We start from the raw sequence: 18,273 nt of genomic DNA, 5'->3' as shown, positions 1-18,273 counted from the left end.
TGTGAAAAGAAGTAAATTAAAATATGAAACATTAAATGAAAAGTAATGAAATGTGAAATGAAATAAATTTAAATCTGAAAAGTGAATCGAAATGTGAAATGTAGTAAATTTAAATGTTAAAAGTGAAATCAAAATTAATTAAATGTAAAATGATATAAAAATTAACTGTGAAAAATGAAATCAAAAGTAATGAAATGTGAAATGAAGTAAAATTAAATGTGAAACGTGAAATCAAATTTAATGAAATGTGTAACGAAGTAAATTTAAATATGAAATATAAAATTTTAAATGAAATATATTTAAATGTGGAACGTGAAAACAAAGTTAATTAAATGTGAAATAACGTAAAATTAAATGTGAAACAAATCAAAAGTAATGAAATGTGAAATGAAGTAAATTTAAATGTGAAACCTGAAATGAAATAAGAAAGTTAATGATTTGTGAAATAAAATGTGAAATGAAATGTGAAACTTGAAATAAGTAAAGTAATAAAATTTGAAAATAAGTAAATTTAAATGTAAATCGTGAAATGTAATGTAAAATGAAGAAAATTTAAATGTGAAACGTGAAAAGAAAAGTAAAGAAATGTGAAATGAAGTAAATTGAAATATGAAATGTGAAATGAAATGAGAAATGAAGTAAATTTAATTGTGAAACATGAAATCAAAATTAATGAAATGTGAAATGAAGAAAATTTAAACGTGAAACGTGAAGTGAAATGAACTAAATTTAAATGTGAAACGTGAATTGAAATTTAATGAAATGTGAAATGAAGTAAATTTAAATCTGAAACATGAATCGAAATGTGAAACGAAGTAATTTTAAATGTGAATCATTAAAAGAAAAGTAATGAAACGTGAAATGAAGTAAATTTAAATGTGAAACGTGAATTCAATATTAATGAAATGTGAAATGAAGTAAATTTAAATGTGGAACGTGAAATCAAAATTAATGAAATGTGAAATGAAGTAAATTTTAATTTGAAACGAAAAAAGTAATGAAATGTGAAATGAAGTAAATTTAAATGTGAAACATGAAATGTAATGTGAAATGAAGTAAATTTAAATGTGAAACGTGAAATGAAAAGTAATGAAATGTGAAATGAAGTAAATTTAAATCTGAAACGTGAGTCGAAATGTGATATGAAGTAAATTTAAATGTGAAACATGAAATGAAAAGTAATGAAATGTGAAATGAAGTAAATTTAAATGTGAAATGTGAAATTAAAAGCAATTAAAATTGAAATGAAGTAAATTTAAATTTGAAACATGAAATCAAATGTAATGAAATGTGAAATGAAGTAAAATTAAATGTGAAACGTGAAATCAAATGTAATGAAATGTGAAATGAAGTAAATTGAAATTTGAAATGTGAAATGTAATGTGAAATGAAGTAAATTTAAATGTGGAACGTTAAATCAAAATTAATGAAATGTGAAATGAAGTAAATTTAAATCTAAAGCATGAAAACAAAAGTAATGAAGTGTGAAATGAAGGTTCATTGTGAAACGAGAAATTAAAAGTAATGAAATGTGAAATGAAGTAAATTTAAACGTGAAATGTGAATTGAAATTTAATGAAATGTGAAATGAAGTAAATTAAAAATGGAAATATAATGAAATATGAATTGAAGTAAATTCACATGAAAAAACTGAAAGGAATTGTAAGGAAATGTGAAATGAAGTAAAATTAATTTTGAAACATAAAATGAAATATGAAATGTAATTGACTGTGAAATGAAATGTGAAATGTAATTTGAAACGTGAAGTGAAATATATTTAATATTAAACGCGAAAGGAAATGTAATGAAATATGAAATGAAGTTAATTTAAATGTGAAACGAATATGGAAATGTAAAAAAAGTGATATATATTTAAATGAAAACGTGAAAAGAAAAGTAATTAGATTTGAAATGTATTTAATATAAATGTGAAACGTGGAATAAAAAGCAAAGAAATGTGAAATGAAGTAAATTTAAATGTGAAATGTGAAATCAAAATTAATGAAATGTGAATTGAAGTAAATTTAAATGTGAAACGTGAAATGAAATTTAACGAAATGTGAATTGAAGTAAATTTAAATGTGAAACGAGAAATGTAGAGTAATGAAGTGTGAAATTAATGAAATGTGAAATGAAGTAAATATAAATGTGAAACGTGAAATCAAAATTAATTAAATGTGAAATGATGTAAATTTAACTGTGAAAAATGAAATCAAAAGTAATGAAGTGTGAAATGAAGTAAATTTAAATGTGAAACTTGAAATGAAAAGTAATGAAATGTGAAATGAAGAAAATTAAAATGTGAAACGTGAAAAGAAATCTATTGAAATTTGAAATGATGTAAATTTAAATCTAAAACGCAAATCGAAATGTGAAATGAAGTAAATTTGAATGTGAAACATGAAATGAAAAGTAATGAAATGTGAAATGAAGTAAATTTATAGTTGAAACATGAAATGAAAATTAATGAAATGTGAAAAGAAGTAAATTAAAAAGTGAAACAAGAAATCAAAATTAATGGAATGTGAAAAGAAGTAAATTTAAATGTGAAACGTGAAATGAAATGTGAAATGTAATAATTTATATGTGAAACAGGAAATGAAAAGTAATGAAATTTGAAATGAGGTAAAATTAATTGTGAAAAATGAAATCAAAAGTAATGAAATGTGAAATGAAGTAAATTTAAATTTGAAAAATGTAATGAAAACTAACGAAATGTGAAGTAAATTTAAATGTGAAACGTTTAATCAAAATTAATGAAAAGTGAAATGAAGTAAATTTAAATGTGAAATGTGAAATCAGAATTAATGAAATGTGAAATGAAGTAAATTTAAATGTGAAATTTTTAATCAAAATTAATGAAATGTGAAATGAAGTAAATTTAAATGTGAAACGTTAAATTAAGTAAATTTAAATCTGAAACGTAAATCAAAATGTGAAGTGAAGTACATTTAAATGTGAAAAATTTAATCAAAATTAATGAAAAGTGAAAGGAAGTAAATTTAAATGTGAAACGTGAAATGGAAATGAACTGTGAAAAGAAGTAAATTTAAAAGTGAAATTTGAAATGAAATGTGTAATGAAGAATATATAAACGTGAAACGAAATATGAAATGAAGTATATTTAAATCTGAAACGTGAATCGAATAGTGAAATGAAGTAAATTTAAATGTGAAACATGAAATGAAAAGTAATGAAATGTTAAATGAAGTAAATTTAAATGTGAAAAGTAAAATCAAAATTAATGAAATGTGAAATGAAGTAAATTTAAATGTGAAATGTGAAATCAAAATTAAAGAAATGTGAAATGAAGTAAATTTAAAAGAGAAACATGAAATGAAATAAGAAACGTAATGATTTGTGAAATGAAATGTGAAACTTGAAATGAAATATCGTATGTCATGAAATGTGAAATAAAGTGAATTTAAATGTGAAACGTGAATTGAAAAGTAATAAAATGTGAAAAGAACTGAAAAATGAAACGCGAAACTTGAAATGAAATATGAAAATAATGAAAAGTGGAATTAAATGTGAAAGTAAATGTAAAACGTGAAATAAGTAATGAAATGTGAAATGAAGTAAATTTAAATTTGAAACAAAAATTGAAAAGTAAAGAAATGTGAAATGAAGTAAATTTAAATGTGAAACGTGAAATGAAAGCTATTGGATTGTGAAATGAAGTAAATTAAAATCTGAAATGTAAATCGAAATGTGAAATGAAGTAAATTTAAATGTGAAACGTAAATCAAAATTAATGTAATGTGAAATGAAGTAAATTTAAATGTGAAAAATTAAATCAAAAGTAATGAAATGTGAAATGAAAACTAATGACATGTGAAATGAAGTAAATTTAAATCTGAAACGTAAATCGAAATGTGAAATGAAGTAAATTTAAATGTGAAATGCAAAATCAGAATTAATGAAATGTGAAATGACGTAAATTAAAATGTGAAATTTTTAATCAAAATTAATGAAATGTGAAATGAAGTAAATTTAACTGCGAAAAGTGAAATTAAGTAAATTTAAATCTGAAACGTAAATCAAAATGTGAAATGAAGTAAATATAAATGTGAAATGTGAAATCAAAATTAATGAAATGTGAATTGAAGTAAATTTAAATTTGAAATGTAAATCAAACTGTGAAATGAAGTATACTTAAATGTGTAACATGAAATGAAAATTAATGAAATGTGAAATGAAGTAAATTTAAATGTGAAACGAGAAATGAAATATGAAATGTAATTGAATGTCAACCGAAACGTCAACCGAAATTCAAAACATGAAATAAGTAAAATAATAATGTAAAATTATGTGAATTTAAATGTGAAACATGACATGAAAAGTAAAAAAAATGTGAAATGAAGTAAATTTAAATGTGAAACATGAAATGAAATAAAAATGTAATGAAATGTGGAATAAAGAAAATTTAAATGCAAAACGTGAAATCAAAATTAATGAAATGTGAAATGAAGTAAATTGAAATGTGAAACGTGAAATAAAATGTGAAATGATGAACATTTAAATGTGAAACGAGAAATGAAATGTGAAATGATGTAAATTTAAATCTGAAACGTGAAATGAAAAGTAATGAAATCTGAAATGAAGTAAGTTAAAATGCGAAACGTGAAATGATATTTAAAAAGAAGTAAAATTAAATGTGAAACACCCGATATCAAAATAATGATATGTGAAATGAAGTAAATTTAAATTTGAAACCAGAAATGAAATAATATTAAATATGAAACGTGAAATGAAAAGTAATGAAATGTGATATGAAGTAAAATTAAATGTGAAAGGTAAAATGATAAGTAATGAAATGTGAAATGAAGTAAATTTAAATGTGAAACGTGAAATGTAAAGTAATCAAAAGTTAAATGTATTAAATTTAAATTTGAAATGAGAAACGAAATGGATTTATATGTTAAACGCGAAGGGAAATGTAATGAAATGTGAAATAAAGTAAATTTAAATTTGAAACGGGAAATGAAGTAAATTTAAATTTGAAAAGTAAAATGAAAAGTAATGAAATTTGAAATGAAGTAAATTTAAATTTGAAACCAGAAAGGAAAAGCAATGAAATCTGAAATGAAGTAAAATTAAATGTGAAACGAGAAATGAAATGTAATGAAAAGTGAAATGAAAGAAATTTAAAAGTGAAACTTTAAAAGAAAAGTAATGAAATGTGAACTGAAGTAAAATTAAATGTAAAACGAGAAATGAAATAAGAAATGTAATGAAATTTGAAATGAAACTTCAACCGAAACGTCAAACGTCAACCAAAATGTCAACCAAAACGCCAACCAAAACGCCAACCAAAACGCCTACCGAAATTCAACACATGAAATAAGTAAAATAATAAAGTCAAATGAAGTAAATTTAAATGTGAAATGTGAAATGATATATAATGAAATGTGAAATGAAGAAATTTAAATGTGAAACAAGAAATGAAATAAATTTAAATGTGAAACGTGAAATGAAATGTGATGAAATGTGAAATGAAATAAATTTAAATGTGAAATGTGAAATGTAATGTGAAATGAAGTAAATTTAAATGTGAAACGTGAAATGAAAAGTATTGAAATGTGAAATGAAGAAAACATTTAAGTTAAACGAGGAATAAAATGTTATAAAATATTTAATGAAGAAAATTTAAATGTGAAATATGGTCTGAAATGATATGAAATGTGATATGAAGTAAATTTAAATGTGAAAGTTGAAATGATATCTAATGAAATGTGAAATGAAGTAATTTAAATGTGAAACAAGAAATGAAATAAATTTAAAAGAGAAACGTGAAATGAAATGTGAAAATAACTAAATTTAAATGTGAAATGTGTAATGAAATGTGAAATGAAGAAAATTTAAATGTGAAATTTGAAATCAAAATTAATGAAATGTAAAATGAAGTAAATATAAATGTGAATCGTGAAACGAGAAAAGAATGTAATGAAACGGGAAATGAAGTAAATATAGATGTGAAACGTGAAAGTAAAAGTATTGAAATGTGAAATGAAGTAAATTTAAATGTGAAACGCGAAATGAAAAGTAATGAAATGTGAAATGAAGTAAATTTAAATGTGAAACATGAAATGAAAAGTAATGAAATGTGAAATGGAGTAAACTTAAATGTAAAACGTGAAATGAAATGTGAAATGAAGTAAATTTAAATGTGAAACATGAAATCAAAATTAATGAAAAGTGAAAAGAAGTAAATTTAAATGTGAAATGTGAAATCAATATTAATGAAATGTGAAATGAAGTAAATATAAATGTGAAACGTTTAATCAAAATTAATGAAATGTGAAATGAAGTAAATTTAAATCTGAAACGTGAATCGAACAGTGATATGAAGTAAATTTAAATGTGAAACATGAAATGAAAAGTAATGAAATGTTAAATGAAGTAAATTTAAATTTGAAACGTGAAATGAAAACTAATGAAATGTGAAATGAAGTAAATTTAAATGTGAAAAGTGAAATGAAGTAAATTTAAATCTGAAATGTAAATCGAAATGTGAAATGAAGTAAATTTAAATGTGAAATGTCAAATCAGCATTAATGAAATGTGAAATGAAGTAAATCTAAATGTGAAACGTTTAATCAAAATTAATGAAATGTGAAATGAAGTAAATTTGACTGTGAAACGTTAAATTAAGTAAATTTAAATCTGAAACGTAAATCGAAATGTGAAATGAAGTAAATTTAAATGTGAAACGTGAAAGCAAAATTAATGAAAAGTGAAATGAAGTAAATTTAAATGTGAAATGTGAAATCAATATTAATGAAATGTGAAATGAAGTAAATATAAATGTGAAACGTTTAATCAAAATTAATGAAATGTGAAATGAAGAAAATTTAAATGCAAAACGTGAAAACAAAACTAATGAAATGTGAAATGAAGTAAATTTAATGTGAAACGCGAAATGAAAAGTAATGAAATGTGAAATGAAGTAATTTTAAATGTGAAACATGAAATGAAAAGTAATGAAATGTGAAATGGAGTAAATTTAAATGTAAAACGTGAAATGAAATGTGAAATGAAGTAAATTTAAATGTGAAACATGAAATGAAAAATAATGAAATGTGAAAAGAAGTAAATTTAAATGTGAAACGTGAAATGAAATGTGAAATGAAGAATATTTAAAAGTGAAACGTGAAATGAAGTGTGAAATGAAGTAAATTTAAATCTGAAACTTGAATCGAACAGTGATATGAAGTAAATTTAAATGTGAAACATGAAATGAAAAGTAATGAAATGTTAAATGAAGTAAATTTAAATTTGAAACGTGAAATGAAAACTAATGAAATGTGAAATGAAGCAAATTTAAATGTGAAACGTGAAATGAAGTAAATTTAAATCTGAAACGTAAATCGAGATGTGAAATGAAGTAAATTTAAATGTGAAACATTTATTCAAAATTAATGAAAAGTGAAATGAAGTAAATTTAAATGTGAAATGTGAAATCAATATTAATGAAATGTGAAATGAAGTAAATAAAAATGTGAAACGTTTAATCAAAATTAATGAAATGTGAAATGAAAAAAATTTAAATGCAAAACGTGAAAACAAAACTAATGAAATGTGAAATGAAGTAAATTTAATGTGAAACGCGAAATGAAAACTAATGAAATGTAAAATGAAGTAAATCTAAATGTGAAACGTGAAATGAAAAGTAATGAAATGTTAAGTGATGAAAATTTAAATGTGAAATGAAACGTCAATCGAAACATCAACCAAAACGTCAAACGAAACGTCAACCGAAATTAAAAACATGAAATAAGTAAAATAATAAAGTGAAATGAAGTAAATTTAAAAGTGAAACGTGAAATGAAAAGTAAAAAAATGTGAAATGAAGTATATTTAAATGTGAAACGTAAAATGAATTATGAAATGATATAAATTTAAATGTGAAACGTGATATGAAATGTAATTAAGTGTGAAAATATATAAATTGAAATGTGAAACGTGAAATGAAATGCGAAATGAAGTAAATTTAAACGTGAAACGTGAAATGAAATATGAAACGAATTAAATTTAAATGTAAAACATGAAATGAAATGCAATGAATTATTAAAAGAAGTAAATTAAAATGTGAAACGAGAAATGAAATGTGAAATGAAGTAAATTTAAATGTGAAACGTGAAATGAAATGTGAAATGAAGTAAATTTAAATGTGAAACGAGAAATGAAATGTGAAATGAATTAAATTTAAATGTGAAACGTGAAATGAAATGTAATGAATTATTAAATGAAGTAACTTAAAATGTGAAACGAGAAATGAGATGTAATGAAATGTGAAATGAAGTAAATTTAAATGTGAAACGTGAAATAAAATGTAATGAAACGTGAAATGAAGTAAATATATATGTGAAACGTGAAATGAAATGTGAAATAAAGAAAATTAATATGTGAAAGGGGAAATGAAAAGTAATGAATTGTGAAATGAAGTTAATTTAAATGCGAAACGTGAAATGAACTATGAAAATAAGAAAATTTAAATGTGAAACGTGAAATGAAATGTGAAAAGTAAGGAAATTTGAAATCATATAAAATTAAATGTGGAACGTGACATGAAATGTGAAATGAAGTAAATCTAAATGCAAAACGTGAAATGAAATGTAAAATGAATTAAGTTTAAATGTTAAACGTGAAATGAAATATGAAATGAAGTAAATTTTAATGTGAAACGTGAAATGAAAAGTAAAGAAATGTGAAATGAAGTTAATTTAAATATGAAACATGAAATGAAATGTAATGAAATGTGAAAAGAAGTAAATTTAAATGTGAAACGCGAAATGAAATGAGAAATGAAGTAAATTTAAATGTGAAACGTGAAATGAAATGTGAAATGAAATGTGAAAAGTAATGAAATTTGAAATCAAGTAAAATTAAATGTGGAACGTGACATGAAATGAAGTAAATTTAAATGTGAAACGTTAAATGGAATGTAATGAAATGTGAAACGTGAAATTAAAAGTAATGAAATGTGAAAATAAGTAAATTTAAATGTTAAATTTGAAATGAAACGTAAGGAAACGTGAAACGTGAAATTAAAAGTAATGAAATGTGAAAAGAAGTAAATTAAAATATGAAACATTAAATGAAAAGTAATGAAATGTGAAATGAAATAAATTTAAATCTGAAAAGTGAATCGAAATGTGAAATGTAGTAAATTTAAATGTTAAAAGTGAAATCAAAATTAATTAAATGTAAAATGATATAAAAATTAACTGTGAAAAATGAAATCAAAAGTAATGAAATGTGAAATGAAGTAAAATTAAATGTGAAACGTGAAATCAAATTTAATGAAATGTGTAACGAAGTAAATTTAAATATGAAATATAAAATTTTAAATGAAATATATTTAAATGTGGAACGTGAAAACAAAGTTAATTAAATGTGAAATAACGTAAAATTAAATGTGAAACAAATCAAAAGTAATGAAATGTGAAATGAAGTAAATTTAAATGTGAAACCTGAAATGAAATAAGAAAGTTAATGATTTGTGAAATAAAATGTGAAATGAAATGTGAAACTTGAAATAAGTAAAGTAATAAAATTTGAAAATAAGTAAATTTAAATGTAAATCGTGAAATGTAATGTAAAATGAAGAAAATTTAAATGTGAAACGTGAAAAGAAAAGTAAAGAAATGTGAAATGAAGTAAATTGAAATATGAAATGTGAAATGAAATGAGAAATGAAGTAAATTTAATTGTGAAACATGAAATCAAAATTAATGAAATGTGAAATGAAGAAAATTTAAACGTGAAACGTGAAGTGAAATGAACTAAATTTAAATGTGAAACGTGAATTGAAATTTAATGAAATGTGAAATGAAGTAAATTTAAATCTGAAACATGAATCGAAATGTGAAACGAAGTAATTTTAAATGTGAATCATTAAAAGAAAAGTAATGAAACGTGAAATGAAGTAAATTTAAATGTGAAACGTGAATTCAATATTAATGAAATGTGAAATGAAGTAAATTTAAATGTGGAACGTGAAATCAAAATTAATGAAATGTGAAATGAAGTAAATTTTAATTTGAAACGAAAAAAGTAATGAAATGTGAAATGAAGTAAATTTAAATGTGAAACATGAAATGTAATGTGAAATGAAGTAAATTTAAATGTGAAACGTGAAATGAAAAGTAATGAAATGTGAAATGAAGTAAATATATAATATAAACGTGGAATTAAATGTTATAAAATATTTAATGAAGTAAATTTAAATGTGAAACGTGAAATGAAAAAATTTAATTGTGAAATGTGACATGAAAAGCAATGAAATGTCAAATGAAATGTGAAATGAAGTAAATTTAAATGTGAAACGTGAAATCAAAAGTAATGAAATGTGAAATGAAGTAAATTTAGATGTTAAACGCAAAATGAAAAGTAATGAAATGTGAAGTGAAGTAAATTTAAATGTGAAACTAAAAATGAAATGTAATGAAATGTGAAATGAAGTAAATATAAATCTAAAGCATGAAAAGAAATGTAATGAAATGTGAAATGAAGGTTCATTGTGAAACGAGAAATTAAAAGTAATGAAATGTGAAATGAAGTAAATTTAAACGTGAAATGTGAAATGAAATTAATGAAATGTGAAATGAAGTAAATTAAAAAGACAAACGTGAAATGTAATGTGAAATTAAGAAATTTTAAATGTGAAACGTGAAATGAAATGTGAAATGAAGTGAATTTAAATGTGAAACGTGAAATGAGATAAGTTTAAATGTGAAATGTGAAAGGAAATTAATGAAATTTGAAATGAAGAAAATTTAAATGTTAAAAGAAAAAAGAAACGTAATGAAATGTGAAATGAAGTAAATTTAAATGTGAAACGTGAAATGAAATAAGGAAAGTAATGATTTATGAAATGAAATGTGAAATGAAATGTGATATGAAGTAAATTTAAATGTGAAACGTGAGATCAAAATTAATGAATTTTGAAATGAAATAAATTTAAATGTGAAACGTAAAATCAAAATCAATGAAATGTGAAATGAAGTAAATTTAAATGTGGAAAATGAAATCCAAAGTAATGAATTGTGAAGTGAAGTAAATTTAAATTTGAAACGTGAAATGTAATGTAATGAAATGTGAAATGAAGTAAATTTAAATGTGAAACGTGAAATGAAATGTAAAATAAAGTAATTTAAATGGGAAACGTGAAATGAAATGTGAAATGAATTAAATATGTGAAACGTGAAATGAAATGTGAAATGAAGTAAATTTAAATGTGAAACGTGAAATGAAATAAGGAAAGTAATGATTTATGAAATGAAATGTGAAATGAAATGTGATATGAAGTAAATTTAAATGTGAAACGTGAGATCAAAATTAATGAATTTTGAAATGAAATAAATTTAAATGTGAAACGTAAAATCAAAATCAATGAAATGTGAAATGAAGTAAATTTAAATGTGGAAAATGAAATCCAAAGTAATGAATTGTGAAGTGAAGTAAATTTAAATTTGAAACGTGAAATGTAATGTAATGAAATGTGAAATGAAGTAAATTTAAATGTGAAACGTGAAATGAAATGTAAAATAAAGTAATTTAAATGGGAAACATGAAATGAAATGTGAAATGAATTAAATATGTGAAACGTGAAATGAAATGTGAAATGAAGTAAATTTAAATGTGAAACGAGAAATGAATTGTAATGAAACGCGAAATGAAGTAAATTTAAATGTGAAACATGAAATGAAATATGTTACGTAATGAAATGTGAAATGAAACGTCAAACGAAACATCAACCGAAACGTAAACCGAAATTCAAAACATGAAATAAGTAAAATAATAAAGTGAAATGAAGTAAACTTAAATGTGAAACGTGAAATGAAATGTGAAATGAAGTAAATTTAAATGTGAAACGTGAAATGAAATGTGAAATTAAGAATATTTAAATGTGAAACGTGAAATGAAATGTGAAATGAAGTAAATTTAAATCTGAAACGTGAATCGAAATGTGAAATGAAGTAAATTTGAATGTGTAACATGAAATGAAAAGTAAAGAAATGTGAAATGAAGTAAATTTAAATGTGAGACATTTAATCAAAATTAATGAAATGTGAAATGAAGTAAACTTAAATTTGAAACGTTAAATGAAAAGTAATGAAATGTGAAATGAAGTAAATCTAAATTTGAAACGTGGAATGAAAATTAATGAAATGTGAAATGAAGTAAATTTAAATGTGAAACGTGAAATGAAATGTAATGAAATGCGAAATGATGAAAATTTAAATGTGAAATGAGAAATGAAATATGAAATGTAACTAAATGTGAAATGAAACGTCAACCGAAAAGTCAAACGTCAACCGAAACGTCAACCGAAACGTCAACCGAAATGCAAAACATGAAATAAGTAAAATAATAAAGTGAAATGAAGTATATTTAAATTTGAAACGTGAAATGAAAAGTAAAAAAAACGTGAAATTAAGTAAATTTAAATGTGAAACGGGAAATAAAATGTGAAAAGAAGTAAATTTAAATGTGAAATATGAAATGAAATGTGAAATTAAGAATATTTAAATGTGAAACGTGAAATGAAAAGTAATGAAATGTGAAATGAAGTAAATTTAAATCTGAAACGTGAGTCGAAATGTGATATGAAGTAAATTTAAATGTGAAACATGAAATGAAAAGTAATGAAATGTGAAATGAAGTAAATTTAAATGTGAAATGTGAAATTAAAAGCAATTAAAATTGAAATGAAGTAAATTTAAATTTGAAACATGAAATCAAATGTAATGAAATGTGAAATGAAGTAAAATTAAATGTGAAACGTGAAATCAAATGTAATGAAATGTGAAATGAAGTAAATTGAAATTTGAAATGTGAAATGTAATGTGAAATGAAGTAAATTTAAATGTGGAACGTTAAATCAAAATTAATGAAATGTGAAATGAAGTAAATTTAAATCTAAAGCATGAAAACAAAAGTAATGAAGTGTGAAATGAAGGTTCATTGTGAAACGAGAAATTAAAAGTAATGAAATGTGAAATGAAGTAAATTTAAACGTGAAATGTGAATTGAAATTTAATGAAATGTGAAATGAAGTAAATTAAAAATGGAAATATAATGAAATATGAATTGAAGTAAATTCACATGAAAAAACTGAAAGGAATTGTAAGGAAATGTGAAATGAAGTAAAATTAATTTTGAAACATAAAATGAAATATGAAATGTAATTGACTGTGAAATGAAATGTGAAATGTAATTTGAAACGTGAAGTGAAATATATTTAATATTAAACGCGAAAGGAAATGTAATGAAATATGAAATGAAGTTAATTTAAATGTGAAACGAATATGGAAATGTAAAAAAAGTGATATATATTTAAATGAAAACGTGAAAAGAAAAGTAATTAGATTTGAAATGTATTTAATATAAATGTGAAACGTGGAATAAAAAGCAAAGAAATGTGAAATGAAGTAAATTTAAATGTGAAATGTGAAATCAAAATTAATGAAATGTGAATTGAAGTAAATTTAAATGTGAAACGTGAAATGAAATTTAACGAAATGTGAATTGAAGTAAATTTAAATGTGAAACGAGAAATGTAGAGTAATGAAGTGTGAAATTAATGAAATGTGAAATGAAGTAAATATAAATGTGAAACGTGAAATCAAAATTAATTAAATGTGAAATGATGTAAATTTAACTGTGAAAAATGAAATCAAAAGTAATGAAGTGTGAAATGAAGTAAATTTAAATGTGAAACTTGAAATGAAAAGTAATGAAATGTGAAATGAAGAAAATTAAAATGTGAAACGTGAAAAGAAATCTATTGAAATTTGAAATGATGTAAATTTAAATCTAAAACGCAAATCGAAATGTGAAATGAAGTAAATTTGAATGTGAAACATGAAATGAAAAGTAATGAAATGTGAAATGAAGTAAATTTAAAGTTGAAATATGAAATGAAAATTAATGAAATGTGAAAAGAAGTAAATTAAAAAGTGAAACAAGAAATCAAAATTAATGGAATGTGAAAAGAAGTAAATTTAAATGTGAAACGTGAAATGAAATGTGAAATGTAATAATTTATATGTGAAACAGGAAATGAAAAGTAATGAAATTTGAAATGAGGTAAAATTAATTGTGAAAAATGAAATCAAAAGTAATGAAATGTGAAATGAAGTAAATTTAAATTTGAAAAATGTAATGAAAACTAACGAAATGTGAAGTAAATTTAAATGTGAAACGTTTAATCAAAATTAATGAAAAGTGAAATGAAGTAAATTTAAATGTGAAATGTGAAATCAGAATTAATGAAATGTGAAATGAAGTAAATTTAAATGTGAAATTTTTAATCAAAATTAATGAAATGTGAAATGAAGTAAATTTAAATGTGAAACGTTAAATTAAGTAAATTTAAATCTGAAACGTAAATCAAAATGTGAAGTGAAGTACATTTAAATGTGAAAAATTTAATCAAAATTAATGAAAAGTGAAAGGAAGTAAATTTAAATGTGAAACGTGAAATGGAAATGAACTGTGAAAAGAAGTAAATTTAAAAGTGAAATTTGAAATGAAATGTGTAATGAAGAATATATAAACGTGAAACGAAATATGAAATGAAGTATATTTAAATCTGAAACGTGAATCGAATAGTGAAATGAAGTAAATTTAAATGTGAAACATGAAATGAAAAGTAATGAAATGTTAAATGAAGTAAATTTAAATGTGAAAAGTAAAATCAAAATTAATGAAATGTGAAATGAAGTAAATTTAAATGTGAAATGTGAAATCAAAATTAAAGAAATGTGAAATGAAGTAAATTTAAAAGAGAAACATGAAATGAAATAAGAAACGTAATGATTTGTGAAATGAAATGTGAAACTTGAAATGAAATATCGTATGTCATGAAATGTGAAATAAAGTGAATTTAAATGTGAAACGTGAATTGAAAAGTAATAAAATGTGAAAAGAACTGAAAAATGAAACGCGAAACTTGAAATGAAATATGAAAATAATGAAAAGTGGAATTAAATGTGAAAGTAAATGTAAAACGTGAAATAAGTAATGAAATGTGAAATGAAGTAAATTTAAATTTGAAACAAAAATTGAAAAGTAAAGAAATGTGAAATGAAGTAAATTTAAATGTGAAACGTGAAATGAAAGCTATTGGATTGTGAAATGAAGTAAATTAAAATCTGAAATGTAAATCGAAATGTGAAATGAAGTAAATTTAAATGTGAAACGTAAATCAAAATTAATGTAATGTGAAATGAAGTAAATTTAAATGTGAAAAATTAAATCAAAAGTAATGAAATGTGAAATGAAAACTAATGACATGTGAAATGAAGTAAATTTAAATCTGAAACGTAAATCGAAATGTGAAATGAAGTAAATTTAAATGTGAAATGCAAAATCAGAATTAATGAAATGTGAAATGACGTAAATTAAAATGTGAAATTTTTAATCAAAATTAATGAAATGTGAAATGAAGTAAATTTAACTGCGAAAAGTGAAATTAAGTAAATTTAAATCTGAAACGTAAATCAAAATGTGAAATGAAGTAAATATAAATGTGAAATGTGAAATCAAAATTAATGAAATGTGAATTGAAGTAAATTTAAATTTGAAATGTAAATCAAACTGTGAAATGAAGTATACTTAAATGTGTAACATGAAATGAAAATTAATGAAATGTGAAATGAAGTAAATTTAAATGTGAAACGAGAAATGAAATATGAAATGTAATTGAATGTCAACCGAAACGTCAACCGAAATTCAAAACATGAAATAAGTAAAATAATAATGTAAAATTATGTGAATTTAAATGTGAAACATGACATGAAAAGTAAAAAAAATGTGAAATGAAGTAAATTTAAATGTGAAACATGAAATGAAATAAAAATGTAATGAAATGTGGAATAAAGAAAATTTAAATGCAAAACGTGAAATCAAAATTAATGAAATGTGAAATGAAGTAAATTGAAATGTGAAACGTGAAATAAAATGTGAAATGATGAACATTTAAATGTGAAACGAGAAATGAAATGTGAAATGATGTAAATTTAAATCTGAAACGTGAAATGAAAAGTAATGAAATCTGAAATGAAGTAAGTTAAAATGCGAAACGTGAAATGATATTTAAAAAGAAGTAAAATTAAATGTGAAACACCCGATATCAAAATAATGATATGTGAAATGAAGTAAATTTAAATTTGAAACCAGAAATGAAATAATATTAAATATGAAACGTGAAATGAAAAGTAATGAAATGTGATATGAAGTAAAATTAAATGTGAAAGGTAAAATGATAAGTAATGAAATGTGAAATGAAGTAAATTTAAATGTGAAACGTGAAATGTAAAGTAATCAAAAGTTAAATGTATTAAATTTAAATTTGAAATGAGAAACGAAATGGATTTATATGTTAAACGCGAAGGGAAATGTAATGAAATGTGAAATAAAGTAAATTTAAATTTGAAACGGGAAATGAAGTAAATTTAAATTTGAAAAGTAAAATGAAAAGTAATGAAATTTGAAATGAAGTAAATTTAAATTTGAAACCAGAAAGGAAAAGCAATGAAATCTGAAATGAAGTAAAATTAAATGTGAAACGAGAAATGAAATGTAATGAAAAGTGAAATGAAAGAAATTTAAAAGTGAAACTTTAAAAGAAAAGTAATGAAATGTGAACTGAAGTAAAATTAAATGTAAAACGAGAAATGAAATAAGAAATGTAATGAAATTTGAAATGAAACTTCAACCGAAACGTCAAACGTCAACCAAAATGTCAACCAAAACGCCAACCAAAACGCCAACCAAAACGCCTACCGAAATTCAACACATGAAATAAGTAAAATAATAAAGTCAAATGAAGTAAATTTAAATGTGAAATGTGAAATGATATATAATGAAATGTGAAATGAAGAAATTTAAATGTGAAACAAGAAATGAAATAAATTTAAATGTGAAACGTGAAATGAAATGTGATGAAATGTGAAATGAAATAAATTTAAATGTGAAATGTGAAATGTAATGTGAAATGAAGTAAATTTAAATGTGAAACGTGAAATGAAAAGTATTGAAATGTGAAATGAAGAAAACATTTAAGTTAAACGAGGAATAAAATGTTATAAAATATTTAATGAAGAAAATTTAAATGTGAAATATGGTCTGAAATGATATGAAATGTGATATGAAGTAAATTTAAATGTGAAAGTTGAAATGATATCTAATGAAATGTGAAATGAAGTAATTTAAATGTGAAACAAGAAATGAAATAAATTTAAAAGAGAAACGTGAAATGAAATGTGAAAATAACTAAATTTAAATGTGAAATGTGTAATGAAATGTGAAATGAAGAAAATTTAAATGTGAAATTTGAAATCAAAATTAATGAAATGTAAAATGAAGTAAATATAAATGTGAATCGTGAAACGAGAAAAGAATGTAATGAAACGGGAAATGAAGTAAATATAGATGTGAAACGTGAAAGTAAAAGTATTGAAATGTGAAATGAAGTAAATTTAAATGTGAAACGCGAAATGAAAAGTAATGAAATGTGAAATGAAGTAAATTTAAATGTGAAACATGAAATGAAAAGTAATGAAATGTGAAATGGAGTAAATTTAAATGTAAAACGTGAAATGAAATGTGAAATGAAGTAAATTTAAATGTGAAACATGAAATCAAAATTAATGAAAAGTGAAAAGAAGTAAATTTAAATGTGAAATGTGAAATCAATATTAATGAAATGTGAAATGAAGTAAATATAAATGTGAAACGTTTAATCAAAATTAATGAAATGTGAAATGAAGTAAATTTAAATCTGAAACGTGAATCGAACAGTGATATGAAGTAAATTTAAATGTGAAACATGAAATGAAAAGTAATGAAATGTTAAATGAAGTAAATTTAAATTTGAAACGTGAAATGAAAACTAATGAAATGTGAAATGAAGTAAATTTAAATGTGAAAAGTGAAATGAAGTAAATTTAAATCTGAAATGTAAATCGAAATGTGAAATGAAGTAAATTTAAATGTGAAATGTCAAATCAGCATTAATGAAATGTGAAATGAAGTAAATCTAAATGTGAAACGTTTAATCAAAATTAATGAAATGTGAAATGAAGTAAATTTGACTGTGAAACGTTAAATTAAGTAAATTTAAATCTGAAACGTAAATCGAAATGTGAAATGAAGTAAATTTAAATGTGAAACGTGAAAGCAAAATTAATGAAAAGTGAAATGAAGTAAATTTAAATGTGAAATGTGAAATCAATATTAATGAAATGTGAAATGAAGTAA

Source organism: Cyrtonyx montezumae, unplaced genomic scaffold (assembly GCF_038088225.1).
Source record: "Cyrtonyx montezumae isolate F1298 unplaced genomic scaffold, pur_monq_1.0 scaffold_10, whole genome shotgun sequence".
Classification (NCBI taxonomy): domain Eukaryota; kingdom Metazoa; phylum Chordata; class Aves; order Galliformes; family Odontophoridae; genus Cyrtonyx; species Cyrtonyx montezumae.
Note: the sequence above shows the minus strand (reverse complement) of the source record.